Source organism: Sus scrofa, chromosome 14 (assembly GCF_000003025.6).
Source record: "Sus scrofa isolate TJ Tabasco breed Duroc chromosome 14, Sscrofa11.1, whole genome shotgun sequence".
In the NCBI taxonomy this organism is placed as follows: Eukaryota; Metazoa; Chordata; class Mammalia; order Artiodactyla; family Suidae; genus Sus; species Sus scrofa.
The window spans coordinates 121,476,071-121,495,077 of NC_010456.5; the positions used below are offsets into that span (position 1 = coordinate 121,476,071).

General features: G+C 49.2%; 1 long non-coding RNA gene across 1 annotated transcript in view; it reads left to right on the forward strand.

Annotated features, from left to right (window-relative positions):
• Positions 1,439-19,007, forward strand: part of LOC102167253 — a 169,151-nt gene continuing 151,582 nt past the window's right edge. Inside the window, exon 1 of the long non-coding RNA XR_002338650.1 lies at positions 1,439-4,196. This is a non-coding gene — a long non-coding RNA (uncharacterized LOC102167253). The remainder of the gene's footprint in view (positions 4,197-19,007) is intronic.

Genomic DNA, 19,007 nt, shown 5'->3' on the forward strand with positions numbered 1-19,007 from the left:
CATCTGATGAAATCCTGGATTAAGCAACCTTTAACAGGTACCTTTTCTCAGGACCTCTCAGAGCTTTGGCTATGCCAGTGCGGGTGGGGATTCTGCGAGAGGGGACAATGTGTGCTATGCTACTCAAACTCCCTGGGCTGCAGAATTTTATTTCTTACAAACATCTCAGTAAATCATGTCTGCTAGGACACTTGTTGGATGATGCTGGGCTAAGGGATGTCACTGGGCTTTTCTCTGATCTGATCTGAGATGCTGGCTCTGCTCTCTCTTGTCCCTGACTTGGGTGAGGCCCACCAGCTCAAGAACGAGTATTCTTCTTGGGGACAGCTGGCTCTAAGGGTCATTGGTCTTACTGAGGCTTGGGGTCAAAGTGAGAGTTTGCTGTGTTTTTTAATTTTTATTTTTTTTCAGGGCTGTACCTGTGGCATATGAAAGTTCCCAAGCCAGGGTTGAATGGGAGCTGTAGCCATCTGCCTACCCTGTAGCCACAGCAATGCCAGATCCAAGCCAAGTCTGGAACCTACACTATAGCTCATGGCAACGCTGGATACTTTAACCCACTAAGCGAGGCCAGGGATAGAACCTGCGTCCTCATGGATCCTAGTCAGGTTCTTTACTGCTAAGCCATGACGGGAACTCCCAATTTGTTGTGTTTTTTAAATGGGGGCTATGCCTTTGTGTATGTATATAAGTGTGTGTGTGTGTGTGTGTGTGTGTGAACAGGTACAGCCTGATTTAAATAGATATTTTCCTCACCAGGATCTGGGAGGAAGCATCTTGGGAGTTGAGGGTAGATGTGTTTTTACCAGATGAAGAGGTCACAGGGCTCTGAGGGGAGAGCTGTGTCATGCCATGGAACCTAATTGCAAAAGCCTGGGTCCAGCCTGTGGGGTGGCTCCCCTCCCCATGCTGTAATCCCACTCCCCTACCAGGCGGTGGAGCTGAGCCAGAAGCAGGAGGCTGCTGGGGGTGGGGGGGGGGAGGGGCATTTGGAGAGGCTAACACTGGCTCTCTAGCACTTTCTTTAGCAGGCTGTCTGTCCTGTTCTCCATGGAAAGGGAGCATGATCCCAGGGAGTCCAGGAGGGTGTGGGAGGCCAGGTAAGAATGGCCTTTAAGGCTCTTTCCAGTCAAAAGGCAGGAACTTGGGGCCTTTTTGGAATCCACACCTGGGAAAAACAGAATGGTTCACTGAGAAGGGGGGATTGAAGAGAGATTAAGAAGCAACCGTTTAGGAGTTCCTGTCGTGGCACAGTGGTTAATGAATCCGACTAGGAACCATGAGGTTGCGGGTTCGATCCCTGGCCTTGTTCAGTGGATTAAGGATCCGGCATTGCCGTGAGCTGTGGTGTAGGTTGCAGATGAGGCTCGGATCCTGTGTTGCTGTGGTTCTGGCGTAGGCCGGTGGCTACAGCTCCAATTAGACCCGTAGCCTGGGAACCTCCATATGCTGCAGGAGCGGCTCAATAAATGGCAAAAAGACGAAAAAAAAAGAAGCAACTGTTTATAAGGTACACTAGGATTAAACTGACAAGAGGTGGTGAAGCACCCTGAGACCTGCTTGGGGAGGGGCGAGAGTTGTAACCCAAACCATTAGAACTGCAGTGTGGTGGGGAGGATGCCTGGAGGGTGCTGTTGGTCAAGGGTCACCGTAGCCAAGGGGCAGGGAGAGAGCCCCCAGGATCAACACCTCCCCTGCTCTCGCTCCGCACTGTACCTGCTAGTGTGCGGCTGCTGGGTGTCACCTTCCAGAGTGATGTCAGGGCAGGGGGAGGACCACCCATTGCAGGCTCCACCCCCTGAGAAAGGTGGAGCAATATCTCTTCTGTGGACCGGCCGGAGGGAGGCCTGGTTCCTTCAGTCTGTCCATGGCCGGCTGTGTGGACCACTGCGGGAGCAGAGAAGAAAAACACAGGCCCTCCTCCCTCTGGGACTTTGGGGATGGGAGGGCATGTGTTGGGGTTGTTATGAGTATGGCTGGACTGTGCTCACATTCACAGATACACAGACACACACAACTGCAGCTGGCGAGTCAGGTGAGAAAGAGCCCCAGACATTCATGTGGCTGCTTCTTGGCCAAAGTCCTCATGCCTGTGGCTCAGGCCCAGCTTAGGAGGCCAAGAAGCAGATGCTGAGCCCGGAAGTGATGATCCAGGAGACTGGGGCCTGGGTGAGGGGGTTGGAGATTGGTGCAGGCCTGTGACCCCACCTGTCCCCTGGGTACATCAGGGATTTGGCTGCTCTGTACTCAGAACCTGTGGGCACCCCTTCCCCTTCCTTCCTGGCATGTACACACCTTCAGGATTCTCTTTTATGTGTCGGTCCCAGAGGAGACACCGAGAGCTTTAATGAATGATAGATTTCTTCATTCATTCATTCATTCATTCACTCACTCAACAAGTATTTTTTGGAGCTGTCCCCAAACTAACATCACTCATAGTGCTCTATTCGTGCTTGATGCTGGAGCGAGAGTGGTGAACAAGGTAATTAGCATCTTTGTCCAGCTTCTTCTTTTGAGGGAGAGACAGATATAAAGTGGGAACCAGGGAGTGGTAAGCAGGTTGACAAGGGTGGGACAGTGGGCAACAGGGACTCACTGTAGGGAAACCTGGCCTGGGCTAAGGTGTCAGGGCAGGAGGCCTGGAGAAGTGACAGTTGGATGAGAGCTGAGCAATAGGCGGGAATAGGCCTGGCAAAGGGACTGGGGTGAGGGGGGTGCGTAGCATATCTTCAAGCAGGAGCATGAAGTCCGCTTTGGTTGGGCCGCGTGTTGCGAGAGGCTGAAAGGAAGGCAAAGAGGCTGGAGAGGTTGGGGCCAGATCATGCAGCCACCTGGAAAGATTTATCTTGCAGGCAATGGGGTTGCCACTGGAGGGATTTTAAGCAGAGGATGAATGTAATCAGATTTTTTTGTTTTGGAACAATAGTCTGGCTGCTGGGTGGAGACTGATGGGGTGGGGTGTGTTGAGAGCAGTGACCCAGAGATGATGGTGGCCTAGAAAGTCTAGGCCCCCTGCCTCCCCTGAAGTCACCCCAAGACAGTGCCAGTCTTGGTGCAGACCCAAATGTTGGGATTTCAGAGGTGCCCTTGTTTGCAAATTATGTGCACCGCCACCCCCACCTTCTATGAATTTCTATCTTTAGGGGGTGGTTGCTGGGCTCAGAGCTTCCTGTTCTAGTTAAATGAAAACATCTTGGAGAGTTAAGTCAGTCTGTCTTGGTGGTAGGTAGACTTTAATCATGGGGCCTGGTCTGACTCACTTCCCATTTCCCAGCCTCAGACACCTTATCTATATATATGGCAGGTCAAGGAGGATTCATGGAGGCCTTGAGAACAGCAGGCTATACAAAGGCTCATGGACAATGCGAGAGCCCTGTGGATTCTGCCAGAGATCAGATCTGATCCCAAATCTGGGACTCCGCTTCCTCCCGCACCAGGCTTATCTGGGCCCCTGGAGGAAAGAAGCCCTCTGTTTGCCAGTTCAGGAAACTTGTAACTTGGCTCACCTGTCTGCCCTGCCTGCTATGAGGAGCTTCAGCTGCAGACCCACAGCTCCTTGCGGGCCTTTTCTTCTGAACTCATCACACTTGCTTATTTGCTTGAAAGCCATTCCCCCACTTCCAACACGGGCTTGCTTGCGAGTGAGCCGTCTCTCCCAGGAGTTCCCAGAGAAGTTATCCAGGTCTTGGCAGGAATGGCTGGTGTTCCTAAGAAGGACATTTCAAAACATGGGCATCAGAAGACCTGACTGCAATCCTGGTTCCATCACATTGCTTTGACTTTAACCTTGAACAGATGACCAAGCCTCATTTTCCCCACCTGTAACTTCTTAGCATTTTAGTGAGCTGCCCAGGCCAGAGCTTAGCAGAGGGCAGAGACCAGCCCTGCTAGTCTCTTTTGTTCTAGTTTGGAAGCTGGAGGCTTCTTTTTGCTCATGAAGCTGCTCTGGGATGGCCAGTGTGGGTGGTGCTAGCCTCATGCCCTTAGAGCCGGTGTTGTAGGGTGATTTGTGAAATGGATTTGACTTGTTAGGCTCTTAGTTTTCTCTTTCCCCAGCCAGATAAAAGAAAGACTTTGAGATCTTTATGAGAGCAAGAGAGTAGGACTGGACGAACCCCAGGACCCACACCAGACCCATGATGACCACGATGGTTTCTCGTGAAGCAGCCCTGAAACTGAGGTCTCCTGGTGCCCAGGTTAGTGCTTTTCCCTGCCTTGCTGAACCCCAGGCTGGTTTTATTGTGTCCTGACGATAATACTCTTGTTCTCACCTCCATAACTCTGCTCATGCTGTGCTCCTACACATAGAATGTCACACTACTCTTCCCTGGCTGCTTGAGCAAAATCACACCCAAACTTTAGAGCCAAGCTACACCACAGCACTTCTAAATGTTAATAGTGGGAAGTGAGCCTTGGCATCAATTAATTATTCCAGGGCTAAAACCTTGGGTCTGAGGTCCTGTCAACTTCCCTCCCTGTCTCAGTGGGGTGCGTGGTGAGGAGGATCCTGCTGCTCTTCAGAGGGGCTGCCCCTGGTTCTGGCCTCTGCCCAGCCCACCCGCCAAGGCTCCGAGGGAGTGTCCTTTCACCACTCTTTCTTCTTGCTCCAATGGTTTGGGACTGGATGGAGGAATTTTATCAGTAGAGTTTCAGACAGAAACCAAAGGGAAAACATGAGAAATGCAGATATTTTTGCTTTTGGAAGAAAAATGTCCACCCTTTCAGCCACCTCTAGCCTTCAGGTTCTACCAAGCTCTGCAGCATCTGGGTAAGAGGAACTTGGATTTTGGTGTTAGATAGACATGAGGTCACACCGTGGCTCCATCTCTGGCTGTCGGTATGACCTTGGAAAGTTTTTCATTTCACAGAACCTCAGAGTCTTTCTCTGAAAAATGGGTAAAGTACTACCTTTTTCCATGGTGTCATGACTGCAGGGTTATCATGTCATATCCATGTGTTGATTATCACGTTTTACCTGTGTGAGTTTAAGTTCCTTGAGGGGAGAGGCTTTGTTATCTGCTGAATCTCAGACACCTACAACCCATAGTAGGTACTCAGTAAACATTTGTTTGATGAATCAGTGAATGATGCTTAGTGTGAGGGAGTTCATCCAGGTCAGTAGACACGACCAGTAAGAACCAGGTTATGTCCATCGATAGACGAATGGATTAAGAAGATGTGGTACATATATGCAATGGAATACTACTCAGCCATAAAAAAGAACAAAATAATGCCATTTGCAGCAACATGGATGGAACTAGAGACTCTCATACTAAGTGAAGTCAGTCGGAAAGAGAAAGACAAATACCATATGATATCACTTATATCTGGAATCTAATATAGGGCACAAATGAACCTATCTACAGAAAAGAAACAAATTCATGGATGTGGAGAACAGACTTGGGGTTGCCAAGGGGGAAGGGGGAGAGGAGGGAGTGGGATGGACTGCGAGTTCAGGGTTAGTAGATGACAACTATTACGTTTGGAGTGGATAAGCAATGAGATCTTGCTGTATAGCACAGGAAACTATATCTACTCACTTGAGATGGAACATGATAGGGGATAATGTGAGAAAAAGAATGTATATATATATATATATATATATATATGTATGTATGACTGGGTCACTGTGCTGTACAACAGAAATAGACAGAACAACTGTAATTAAAAAAATTAAATTTTAAAAAAAGAACCAGGTTAAAACATAGAATGGTGAGTGCACAGGTGAATGCTTGGTGTCAAGGGTGAAGAAGAAGGCTTAAAGCAGGAGCACACATCATGCGATGCTCCCCACCTGTGCATGCCCATGGGGTAGGATGGAACAGCGGGCGTGCTGGCTCCAGGTTGATGGAGTTCCTTCACTGATGGTATTTAAGCAGAGGCTGATTTCATAAAAGGCTGCTTCTCTGTGCTCAGGTTGAATCAACCAAATCTGCCGTTTTTCTGATCTCCAAGAACTGTAGCTCTGCTGTGCTTTGGTGCCTTGAATGACTAGAGAATGAGGGCAGGTGTGCAGAGCCTGTGGACAGATCTAAAGGCTATAGAGGTCCAAAGGGACCTGAGATGATCAGGATGGAGGGTCATGGGGGGATCGTGAGAGAGAATACCTTTGGGCAGGGTCTTGAGGGTCTAGAGAGGTATGTGTGTGTGTGTTGTACACACATATGTCTTTATGTACATATATGAATACACACACACACACACACACACACACATATATATATATGGTATATGGTATGGTATATGGTATGACATATATATCAAATGGAGTGAGTGCTTGGGGATATGGAAAAGTATTTCAGCTTTTAAACCTAGAGAGATTGTGTATTAGGGTTCTCCAGAGAAACAGAACAGGCTGTGTGTGTGTACCTATCTCTATTTGCCTGCCTGCCTATCTATCTATCTATCTATCTATCTATCTAACTGTCTAGGTTATTTTCAGGAATTGGCTCACACAGTTGTAGAGGCTGGCAAGTTCAATATCTGCAGGGTAGGCCGGCAGGCTGGAGGCCCAGAGAAGAACTGCAGTTTGAGTCCAAAGGTCTCTGCTGGCAGAATCCCCTCTTGCGTGGGGAGGTCAGTCTTTTTCCATTAAGGCCCCAAGTCAACTGGGTGAGGCCCACCCACATTATGGAGGGGAATCTGCTTTACTCAGAGTAAATCATTTACATTTTAAATGTTAATCTCATCTAAAAAAACACCTTCATAGAAATATCTTGAATAACGTTTGATCAAATATGTGGATATTATGGCATAGTCATTTCGTTCTACAAATACAAATACATATGCAAATACAAATACATATATATATGTATATAATTATCATGGATAGATCTAAAACAGAACCCTGATCTTGGAGTTTGTACTCATGACAGAAGGTTAGTGGGGGGCAGGTTTTTCTGCCCCAGGTTTTAGCCCCACACAAAAGGTGGTCAGCTCATTAAGGTCGGCCCTGACTCAACAGGGAAGGACCAGAAAGGGCTCCGAACTAATCAGCCCACGAGGCTCATGCTGCACAGTCCCATCCTGACAAGCCTTTGTGTGTACGGCAGACATCAGCCTTTATTTTGCTCTCTGGGTGACTCAACTCCTCCACGTCTCTCTCCATGGAGACTGTGAGAGGGGGCCCCCCAGCCAGGGTCGGTCTGGGCATGCATTATTAACCACTTCTGAGTTCTCTGCCATGTGGCCTGGACCTGGCAAGGTCAGGGCTGCCTTGCCATCATGCTTGCTCACCTTCGAGCAGCTCTGGGTGCACTTGTGGTGCATAGTGTTGGTCCTGAGCCACTTTCTGCAGCTCACCTGCCTAGGCTGTCATGTCTGACTCCTGGCTGTCCTGGTGACCAATGTGGCCACTTACTCTCCCTTAATTTGTGTTGTTTTGGATTTGGCAATGCTGTTGTCATCTGGGTCTTGGCTCCTCTTGATGATGGTACTCGCTCAGTAATAGTGAGGGCTGCTCTCTGTCCTAGTAACACCTGTCCTGGGCCGGCTTCCCTGACCCTGTCCCTGGGGCCTGACTAGGAGGTGACAGGAATGACTCATCCTCTGCTGGTCTCAGCTTTACAGATGAGGCTGGACAGCTCCCGTGGTGGTGGGGGTGCTGGTGACCATGGGAGCAAAGTGGAGGGAGGCGGTTGGTTTAGGGTGCTCTGTGCTAGGTTCCACCTCCAGGCTCTTTGTGGGGTTGGACACTTTTTTGATCTGCATATCCCAGCTTTGCCGCAGCACCCCCAGGAGTCTCCTCTGCACTGGACAGAGGGGACAGAGGTGATGATTTCTCTCTGTAGCTCATCAAGGTCATGTGCATGATGGAGTCCATGAGTGAAAATGAATCAGTTGTTACAGATCCTGTGGTGAACATCGTGGTTCTCCTTCCCAGACTCTGGTGCCTCTTCTGGCCCTAACCACACCCTCCAGTGTATTTGGATGCTCCCTCTTAGTCCATGTGGTTGGGTGGGCTCCAAGGTGACCATCTGAGCTAAGCCCAGGCCTGTAACCTGCCAGTGTATCCCCTTCCCTGACCACAGCAACTGGGTCATTATCTCAGTCCCTCCAGGCAGCTAGAGCACAAACTATGATGCTACAGACTGAGTGACTTATAAACAACAGAAATTTATTTCACATAGTTCTGGAGCCTGGAAAGTCCAAGATCAGGGTGCCAGCATGATTGAGTGAGGACCCTCTTCTGGGCTGAGGAGTTCTCTTTGTAGCCTCACATGGCAGAAGGGGCAAAAAAACTCTTGAGTCTCTCTTATTTATTTTTTTAAATCTATCTATCTGTCTTTTTAGGGCCACACCTGCAGCACATGGAAGTACCCAGGCTATGGGTCAAATTGGAGCTATAGCCACTGGCCCATGCCAGAGCCATGGCAATGCTGGATCCCCAACCCACTGAGCAAGGCCAGTTATCAAACCCGCATCCCCGTGGATGATAGTTGGGTTTGTTACTGATGAGCTATGACATGAGCTCCCTTCAGAGTCCTTTTTATAAGACTCTAATCACATTCATGAGGGCTTGGCCATCATGCCCTAAGCACTGCCCAAGTGTCCCACTGCCTAATACATTGGGGGTTAGGACTTCAACATGCAAATTTGGGGGGATACATACACACTTAGACCAGAGCAATCGTGGTCCCATCCCTGAATCCATCAGAACTTTTGTTGGAATTGTTGGGAGAGAGGCAGGTGTCCTTTCCCACTGGACCTGCTGAATTCATCTGTCACCTGGGCTCACCATGGTAGCTGGCAGAGTCTGAGAGCGATGGAGTACTGGTGACATCAATTGCACCCTCAATCCAGACAAATGTGAGGTAAGACCTGCCTATAGACTTAAAAAAATATATATGGACAAAAATTCCCTTGCTTTTATTTAAGCCAATCTCAGTTGGATTTTCTGTCACTTGCAACCAAGAAAATCCTAATGGATAGATACAACTGTGACCTTTGGGTCAAAGTCACCTCATCAGTACTCTCAAAGGCTGCATGACTTTGAAGTGAGTTTAGTTGTTTTGCTTCTTTATTTGGGTGTCACTTGGTCCTTGTGTTATGATCAACTCTCTAATCCAACCTGGGTTGACATTTCTTTTGGTTTTCAACAGCCTTAAACAGTTCTTTGAACTTGTCTGAAATTCAGAAACCCATAACCCCCCTGTTCTTATGGGAGCTAACGGGTTGAATATACGGGGTTGGTTAATACAACTCCTTGGATGAATGGGGAGGAGCTTTCAGTAATCCACTAAATCTTAGAATTCTTTTGTGCTGTGAGTGGGATGTGGAAGATTACTGTCATCTAGGCTTCCACTCCCGGGATCCAGCTTACCCTTCATGTGTTTCTAAGGAGGGCAGAACAGTTGTTCTCACAATGATTTCCTGGCGGAGCAAATAGTACAACATGGTCATCATCACTGAAGGCAGCCAAGTTCATGACCCAGATCTTGACTGTCCCTGAAAAGGAGCTGTTGCCACCTAGTGATTTATTTCATGGCTAAGCCTTCCAGGAAATGGGTTGAGAGGCTGTTGAAATGTGTCTGTATGTTTGTGTTTTGAATTTGGGGGATATTCTTCTTTGATCTAGTTGTCAAAATGAAACCATATGAGCCATTTAGGCTTTCAGCTTTCCACATTTATATTCTGCCTCTTTTCACATTCTGCCTCTTCAAAACTGTGCAATGCTGATTGGGCATGAATGCCGTGAGGGCCAGTAATGCCGTAAAACAGCTCTGTGTGAACGTGGGTCCAGCGAGAAATGAAGGAGCGTTGTGATTATGGCTACATACACAGAGATCTGCAGACCTGTGTTTCTCATAAGCTCTGCGATTCCAGAAAGAGGAAGGTCTGGGACCACGTTTCTTGTGTCTTCTAAGATGAGCTGGAGTGTCATCAATGCCCCAACTTCCTCCATGTTTTAATCTCACTTGGGCTCTTTTAGGGTTGCTTAATTCACCACATATGGGGATGAATTCTGGATCTTTGTCTTGCTGTATTACTTGATTTTTTGGGAAGGGGTCTGTATGAGCCTTTTGTTTCTCTCAAACTAGTCCGAAACTTCTGGGCGAGTCAAGGTTGTGCTTCACTTCTCTATGAATCTTCCTCTCCTTCTCCTCCTCCTGGCAGTGCCCCACATGTAGAGGGGGTCTGGTATGGCCTTTGGACCCTGGAGCCTTTGCTGTCAGGGAGGTGGGAGTGGCCAGGGAATGAGAGGGAAGAGTCTGAGGGCAGAAGTTAAGTGTGGGAGCGGAGGTGCAGGTGGAGTAGCCAGAAGAGGGAGGAAGTGGCCAGTGAAAGATGGAAGCCAAACTCCTGCTCTGTTGGCCAATCTGTGATCAGGTGCCCCATGGGCTGCCCTGAACCTCCATAGAATGAGCCTTGATTTGTGGCTTGAGGTGGAAGCAGAAGTGACCATAGCTTTTTACATGTAGTGCATTGACTTACTGGTCTGGCTTCCTCCTCCTGGGCCAGCCCTTCCATGTTGGGTGGTCTGTGTCCTGACCCGCGACCTGTGACTGATACACAAGGGCTAGAGGCCAAAGAGTGAGGGGTGAAGGTCTTGCCCTTCACCTTCTTGCACAGGGAGCATGGAAGGCATCTGGGGTTGGTCCTGATTCTTTGCTGTCTGCAGCCTTATCCTAAGGATCTCATGAATGCAGGAATCTTGAAGGTCCTAGTACTGTTCTCAAAGTAGCTGCATTGTAATGGGCTTTCATCCCCACTATCCCAGGCCCAGGATGACAGCAACCCCTCCCTGGGAGCCACCCTTACCCATTGGCCTTGCACACTGGCTCTGGGCTTGCTTGGAAAGACATGTAAGCTCCCAGAGTAATAGCCTTACCCGTCCCCCTCCAACCTGAGATACCCTGGGGGTCTCTGGGATGCTGGACCTCAGACTCACCTGTGTGTACCTGTGTGTGTATCTCTGTGCATGGAGGGAGAGAGGGACAGATGGACAGACAGACTGATTTAAGACTGGACAGGAATAGGAAGCAGAGACAAGTGGAAAGTCACAGAAAAGACTTCCTCTCTCTGCCGTACTGGCCTGCTGGATGGCGACGGTCCTGGCACAAGGAGGCTGGGGTGGGAGTGAAGAATGGGGGTTCAGGCACCCCTCACTTCCTGCAGTGAGCAGAGTGCTTCAGGGAGAGGATGCAATGAACAATGGCTCCTCCTTGGTTACCCAGCATATGGTCATAAATGGGCGGCTGGGCCTGACTCCTGAGCTGAGCCCCTGGGGCTGTGCGAGGGCTGATCCTCCCACTTTCATCTCTGTGCCTTGGGCACATCATCTCCGCTTTCACTGCTTCAACTTCCCCATCTATAAAATAGGTGTCCTACCACCTGCCTCCAGTCAAATGAGACCATGATGAGGCGGTGCTTTGCAAACTGCAGTGTTCCTGCTGTAGTGACGATGGACAGAGCACAGGAAACCCGCACTGCGGGGCTGTGGGTCTGCAGATGGATGGGAGGGACAGCAGTGCCTCCTCCAAAAGAGGCAGTTTGGTCCCTACAAGTGTTGGATCTTTGTCCTTTTGTGCTGGGCCATGAGAAATCAGGAGCTCAGTGTGGCTTGGGGGGTGAGGAAGGTAGGTGGCTGAAGAGGATGGGAAAACAGGCAGAGGGACCACTTCCCTTGTTGCCTCCCACCTATCCAGTCACTCGCCCCTGTTCTCAGAGCTGATGCCTTAGCAGACCTCGGCGGAACCAGGGGGGCCCCTGGAGCTTCAAGCGTCCTTTTTTTATGGAGGTGGTGTTTGGGGACTCAGGAAGCAAAGCAGCCCTCTGGCATTGTCTCAGTCTTGGCTGCCCCTAAAAATACAATGTGATGTGGCTAATGAGAAAGCACAACAGGGCTGGCTCAGCATGACCTAATATAGCCTGGCATTCGAGCCTGAACCAGGACATAAATGGGGACTGGTAATTGAAAACACAAGATGTCTCTCCAATCGGGTGGCAGGGAGCCTGCTGTGATCATCACAGCAGGCACATTGTGGGGGTCTGAACAGAGGCCCTGGGGGGCTCTCCTGGATTTCCCAGTGTGGTGAGGTTGAGGCCCAGCTGAGAGCACCCTCTTGCAGCCTCTTGCCCTGACACCCCTGCCCTTTGGCTAATGGGTCCACATCAGGTTGATCAGCCAATGGAGCTCTTGGGAGGGGCCATGGGCTCTGTGCCACCAGGGTCATCATAAATTCCATCGCTCCAACCCCTGGGAGAGCAGCGCGGACTGGCCTCCCCTGCCCTCCAGCCCTGAGACACCTGGCTGGCCTGGTTTTGCCCTGACATTGAATCTCTGAAAGACTCTGGCCTCATCCTCCCATCTCAAGTGATGAATTGACACCAACCTCCAATGTGAACACCTCATGGCGGCAACACCAAAGCCTTGTTCCTCCTCTGCCTCCCTCCTGCGTAGATGCAGTTCCATGGGTCAGCCTTGAAGCCAAAGTGCTCAGATGCTGCTCCATGCTGACTTGTGACTCAGGTCTTGGGTGAGAGGAGAGGCAGAACATGGGAGGGAGAAATGAGGCTGAGAATGACCGGCTCATCCCTGGTGCCTGAGACTTTCCTTGTCTTGGCACTGAAAGTCCAGAATCCCAGGAAGTCTCTCAGCCTCCTGAAAAGTAGGAAGTTTGGGGAGTTCCTGTTGTGGCTCAGTGGGTTAAGAACCCGACTAGTAGCCATGAGGATGCAGGTTCGATCCCTGGCTCCACTTAGTGGGTTAATGACCTGGCGTTGCCATGAGCTGTGGTGTAGGTTACAGATGTGGCTCAAATCTGGTGTTGCTGTGGCTATGGTGTAGGTTGGCAGCTGAAGCTCTGATTTGACCCCTAGCCTGGGAACTTCTATATGCCTCAAGTGCAGACCTAAAAAAACCAAAAAAACGGGGGGGGGGGCAGGAAGTTTGGTCATTTTACTGCATTAACCTCCTGCCCCCAAACCAGCTCACTGTGGGAGCCCAGTGTGCTCTCTGGTCTAGAGTCCCTAGCGTCCCAAGGGACTAGCCCAAAGTCACAGGGCTGCCAGCTGGCAGATCAAGGAGTTGAATCCAGGCCCTCCGACCACAAGTTCAGTGCTCTTCATCTGCATTCTCAGGTCATCCACGAACTCTCTTCAGTGACCTTGGCCAAGGCCTTTCCCTGGGATGGAAGTGATGGTGATAGAGCAGAGAGAGGGAACAGATAGGGAAGCGATCACCCTTGGGCTCCAGGCTGTGACTTCAAGAGGGGAAAGAATCAGTCTCTGCCCTTAAGAAGCTGACACTCACTCTGGTTAGAAAAACGTAGTGGGCTTGCCTGTGGCTGCCTGGCGGAGGTGTCACTCTGTGCCCCTGCTCCTCCCCCCACTGACGCACTCAGGCACATACCACCAGGGAACAATAGATAAAGGATGTGCCTTCTGGAGATTGTATTACTCTCACTTCCCATAAAGAATTTATTAGTTCAACAAATATTTACTGAATATTTGTTCTTAAATGTGTTGTTCCCTTTGGCTGGAACATACTCCTCCCCTCCCTTCTCCTTTATCCCTGCTGCATCCCTGCAGCCTAATTCAATCCATTCTTCTGGCCTCAGCTTAATATATCATATTTATTGAACACTTCGGCTGAAGCTCTTTGCACCAAATAACTCATTTAATTCCAATGAAAACAGTATTAAACGATTATACCCAGTTCACAGGTGAGGAAACTGAGTGGTTATGGCTTTTCTAAGGACGGGCACATGATAGGCTGGAGTACATCCTGGCTTGTGCTTTCCCAGCCCCCACCTTCCTGCCTCCCAAGCCTCTGGTTCTTTCCTTTTGGGTCCCTTGTCACAGACCATGGAATACTGAGTCTCATCGGTTTCTTCCATCGGACAACTCCTGGAGGGCTGGGATCCTCCTTGCTTATCCCTGGTTCTAGGCATTTATTTTTCCATCTTTTAAATTAAGATTTTCATTTTTTCTATTATAGTTGATTTACAATGTTCTCTCAATCTCTGCTGTATAGCAAAGTGACCCAGTCATTCATATATATATATATATTTTTTTTTCTTTTTCTTATATTATCCAGAGTTAAGTACATACCTGTTGAGTGGATGGATGGATAGATAGATGAATGATTTACTTCCATGGCTGAAGGAGTGCTAAGGCTGAGGTCATCATCAACGGCTTTTGTTTTGTCCCTTTGGGGCACTGCACACTGATAACGTTAAGCCATGGGATTCTTGATGTCACACAGCTCTCCTTTCCGGGGTGACAATATGGCAATGCGATCAGGGAACAAACTGATTTTTAAACACTAAGACAACCTTGGACAATTTTGTGGAAGAGAGTAAGATATTTTTGTGAATTTTTAGCATAGAACTGAGATTTGGAGGGTATTTCATGCTTGTGGACGCCTCTAGAGGAAGTCTCAGCTCTCACTCCCCTCCCCACTCCAACCCTCCACTGAAGTTTCTCTCTGCTCTTGGGGGTGCTTTGGCAAAAAAGTTTGCAAAATGCTGCCAGAGGAGTGCCTGGAACTCAGGGCATGAGGCCACGTGACTCGGTGTGGCGGGAAGGGAGAGCATTCTAGGGAGAGCCCTGCATGAAAAAGACGCCCTCTCTGCTGGCCCCCATGGGAGCTGGGTGAGCAGTCTGCCAGTCATTATGAATGGCCTTGGCTTTGAGCTTGCCAGTAGCTGTCGAAATAAACGCTTCGTAGCCACATCCTGAAGTACCACTACAGCCTCTTGGAAAACCTCACACTATTTTTAGTCCCTTTAGCTCAAGAGAATGCCATTTCTTTTCCTCTCCACAAGCCAATTCATTGTTGATTTTGCCTGGGTCTTAAAACCCTGTTCTCCTTTTTAGCTCAGTGAGGCCGATCAGCAGTAGGGTGGAGTTCCTCTGTCCATTTCTATTTTCATATCTTGTGTCACTTGTTCACATGGGAAAAATCCAGCCATTTCCCCACGTTGGGGCTCCATGTAACCTGCTTTCTTGAGTTAGGTATGTGACTGCTCTGAGTCACGTTGGGGGCAGACATGAACCAAGAAACACCAGGGCTTAGGGTTCAAGGTACCTGAAGTTGGTCCAACTGAGGCTCAACACAGAGCTTGTTTATCTCAGAAAGCATTTCCAAAGAGAAGAGGAAGAACCAGTGCCTTCTGGGCCACGAGGAGCAAAGAGGGTGATGTTCTCAGTGGAGGGGTTCACTCTGACTCATCAGAAGCACCAGGAGATGCTTGAAGTCAGTCCTTTGCTGTTTACAACATCCTTGTCTTGAGTTGTCTTTTTCTACATATACTGTTGCAATAGAGAACTGAGCCTAATGCTGGGGGACAACAGATGAGGGCAGGGCTGTCTGTCTAAGGGACCAGGGAAGGTTTCATAGAGAAAGTGACATGTTTGCTGTATCTTAAAGGATAAGAAGAAAGGAGAGATGTTCCAGGCAAAGGGAACAGCATGTGCAAATGCAAAGATGTATGTATAAAATGGCATGTATTGAAGAGATGGGCGAGGACAGTCATCTCAGTGTGCAAAGCCCCTGCTGGTCCCTAACATGCCAGGAACACATTGCCCTGCTGTGCTTGGGAACCCATGCTGTCCTATGAAACCCCCATGTAAGATGACTGACCTTTTATTTTATTTTATTTTATTTTTTTTAAACCAAACTCTTTTTTTTTAATTTTATTTATTTATTTTTTGTCTTTTTGCCATTTCTTGGGCCGCTCCTATGGCATATGGAAGTTCCCAGGCTAGGGGTCGAATCGCAGCTATAGCCGCTGGCCTACGCCAGAGCCACAGCAGCGCAGGATCTGAGCCGCATCTGCGACCTACACCACAGCTCACGGCAACGCTGGATCGTTAACCCACTGAACAAGGGCAGGGAACAAACCTGCAACCTCATGGTTCCCAGTCAGATTCGTTAACCACTGCGTCACCACGGGAACTCCTGACCTTTTATTTTAAAGGTCTTACAGCTACAGACTGGACAGGCTGGGGTGGGAGATTTAATTTAATCCCCCAAACAGGGACTAGCACAAGTGCCACCACTCCTCTTTCCCATGTCCATGTCCATATCCATGACAGACATTGCTATCAATCTCAGCACTATTTCCTGCAGAGTCTGGTCTTGGCCACAGAATTTTTTCCCCAAGACCTCGAGGTAGCCACCACCCTTTGCTGAAGTGGCATGTGAAATGATGCATTTTTGCCGTTCTTGTCTCAGGGAAATAGAACCTAACATTGACCTTAGTCCAAAGCAAGCAGCACTAACTAGGAAAACTTAATGCAAAAGTTCCTGAGAGGTAGTGTTCAAAATAAATACGAGGTCGTGGTGAGGAAGAAGCAAGTTAACAACACGGAAAGTACTATTTTTTTTTTTTTTAAAGTGCCTTGGGATTAATTTTCTTACAAAGCGGCAGAATCACACAGTAATCATCAAGAATCCGTCACTCTCTCTACCACATACTTGGAGATTGCAAAATTTCAGGGTTTGCCAGTGTAGGTTTTTCTTCCCAGTTTCTGCTTTCCCTGAAGAAAGAAAATGGAATTGCAAAGTCTAGTGAAAGCAAAAAATATATAGTTGGGGTTGCCAAGGGGGAAGGGCAGCCATATTCCTTACCTGACTCAAAGACTGGCTCTGTGCCTGGCTAGTAATGAGGTGAGAACCATCCCAATAGAAAATTCAAGAATGAGAGCAGGACTCAAGTTTCATGGAAGAGCCAGGTTTGGTGTTGTGGCTGAGTCAGCTTTCCTGTGGTCTTGGACAAGCAAATGGCACAATGGACTTCTGATCCTCCCTTCTCTGCCCTTAACCTTTGCCCAGGGCCTGCCTCTCCTTCTCAGACTTCCCCAGCCCCACCTAAGCAGCCGAGGAAAAGTGGGGCTGATCTCTGGTGTCCCAAAACCCTGAGCCCCCAGCTTTAGAACAGCCTGCAGGGCTTTGTGAGGGTGCCTTGCCCCACCCCTCTGGGCCCATACCCTTTTCTCGCTGGGCACCCAAATGATCAGCTGTTGGCTTCCCTGTCATCTCAGTGTGCAAAGCCCCTGCTTGTCCCTAACATGCCGGGAACACATTGCCTTGCTGTGCTTGGGAATCCAGCTCTCCACACTTCAAACCAGCCAGCGTCTGTGAGCCCTGAGTTTCCTGGACCACGGAGGAAGGGGCTGCTGCAAGCTCCACTGGGACCCCTTAGGCAGGACCGGCCTGAAGAACAGGAATCTCATTTGTCGTCACCATCAGAGCTGTAGGACGCCCATGGGCATCTCCTTCCAGATCAGGGCAGGGTCCCCCACCAGCTTGCGGCTGAGTCTTAAATCTGGGCCTCTGTTTCCTCCTCTGTGAAATGGGGGCTCTGACACTGACTTTGCAGGCTGGTCAGGAGGATTAAAGATCGTAGACTAGCAGCCATCTAATAGGGCACATGGCCCACAGCTGGGGCTAACTCACCATCTCCAAGGAGTGTCAGGTGGTGGGGTGCTACCATCCAGCCATCAGGGAGAGGGCAGGGTGGGGAGGGCAGGGTGTCTGGAGCCATCTCTCGCTCTTATTGGGTGGCAGGGAGATTGCTGTTTAACAGTGGAGTAAAGTGTGATGCTTTTTTATTTGGAGAAGCAGTACTGGGCCAACTCTTTAGCCAGCCTGTGGTCACCCCATAGCCCATGAAATGAAGAGCAGATCCTACAGGATTGGGAAGGAGAAACTGGCTCAGGTTTCCTCCAGCCTTGGCCTTTTAGTCCATGGCCTTCATGACACACACTCACTGCCCAGCCCCCCACCTTCTGGGCCACCTGAATTCCTGAATTCTTTTCTTCTCACTGTGAGTGGGTCAGATCCAGCAGCTGGGCATACAGTCTCAGAGCTCCTGCAACATCTGCCAGATACAGACTGGGGCTGGACTTGCTCGTGAATGGCATACAAGCAGGCGAAGCCCATGCCCAGTATCTCCCACTTTCTTCTCTTTTCAGTTTTCCTGGAAAGGGGGTTCCTAGGTTTCCATGGAGGGCCCCCAATGGTGCCCACAGTGGCAACCCTTTGAAGCTCGAGGCCCATGCTACACTGGCAGGTACCAAGCAGAAGTGACCAAAGGATGCGGTTGTCCCGGGCTGGCAAATAATTAGTTACTCCTTAAAAACTAATACCTCCAGAATTCGGAGGCGATCAGAGGACCTGGAATGGTGGTCCTCAGCCTCTGCTCCAGTGCCCCAAACCATTCAGCTCTGGCCCCAAACACACCCAGCAAACGGAAAGCTCATCAGAGTGGTATGTCCACCCTGGTGAGGAACCATCCTGTGTTCTCAGCACAAGCCAGGGAGAGACCCTTCACTTTCCAAACAACTCATCCAAAAAAAATCTTCCAGCCTCATAGGACTTGGCCTGAAAGCAACTCCATGAACTATACTCCATCCTACTAAATTTCCAGTGGGGAGTTCCTGTTGTGGCTCTGTGGGTTAAGAACCCAACTAGTATCCATGAGGTTGAGGGTTTGATTCCTGGCCTTGCTCAGTGGGTTAAGGATCCGGCGTGGCTGTGGCTATGGCAGGCAGCTGCAGCTCCAATTGGACCTTGGGAACTTCCATATGCTGTAGGTGCAGCCCTAAAAAAAAATTTTTTTTTTTCCAGTGGGGTTTTTGTGTCCCCTCCAGATGAGGCTCCAGGAAGCTTCCTGGCTGGGCTCATGTTAATATTGCTAAGGTCACAAGAGAATTCCCTCAGAACCACAGACCCACCACAAGTGTCAGCAATTGCTCAGCTGACACTAGGTCATACCCCAGCCCATTGTAGCTGCTTCTCCTCATTCTCTTCACTGCTGAAAGGACAACAACTGTCTCTTGGCCCATCTAGAACAAAACAGGGACATCTAAAGCAATCTGCATCTGTCTGTGCCATGGCTATTTGAATAACTCAGCTCCTTGGCAGTATGTTGAAAGATAAAAAGATGAGGACCATGTGGTGAGAGACATGAGATTGGGCAAGATATGGTATTATTAGTAGTATTAATAGTTACCACTTACTGAGCACTTAATACATGCCTGGCTCTGAAATCACA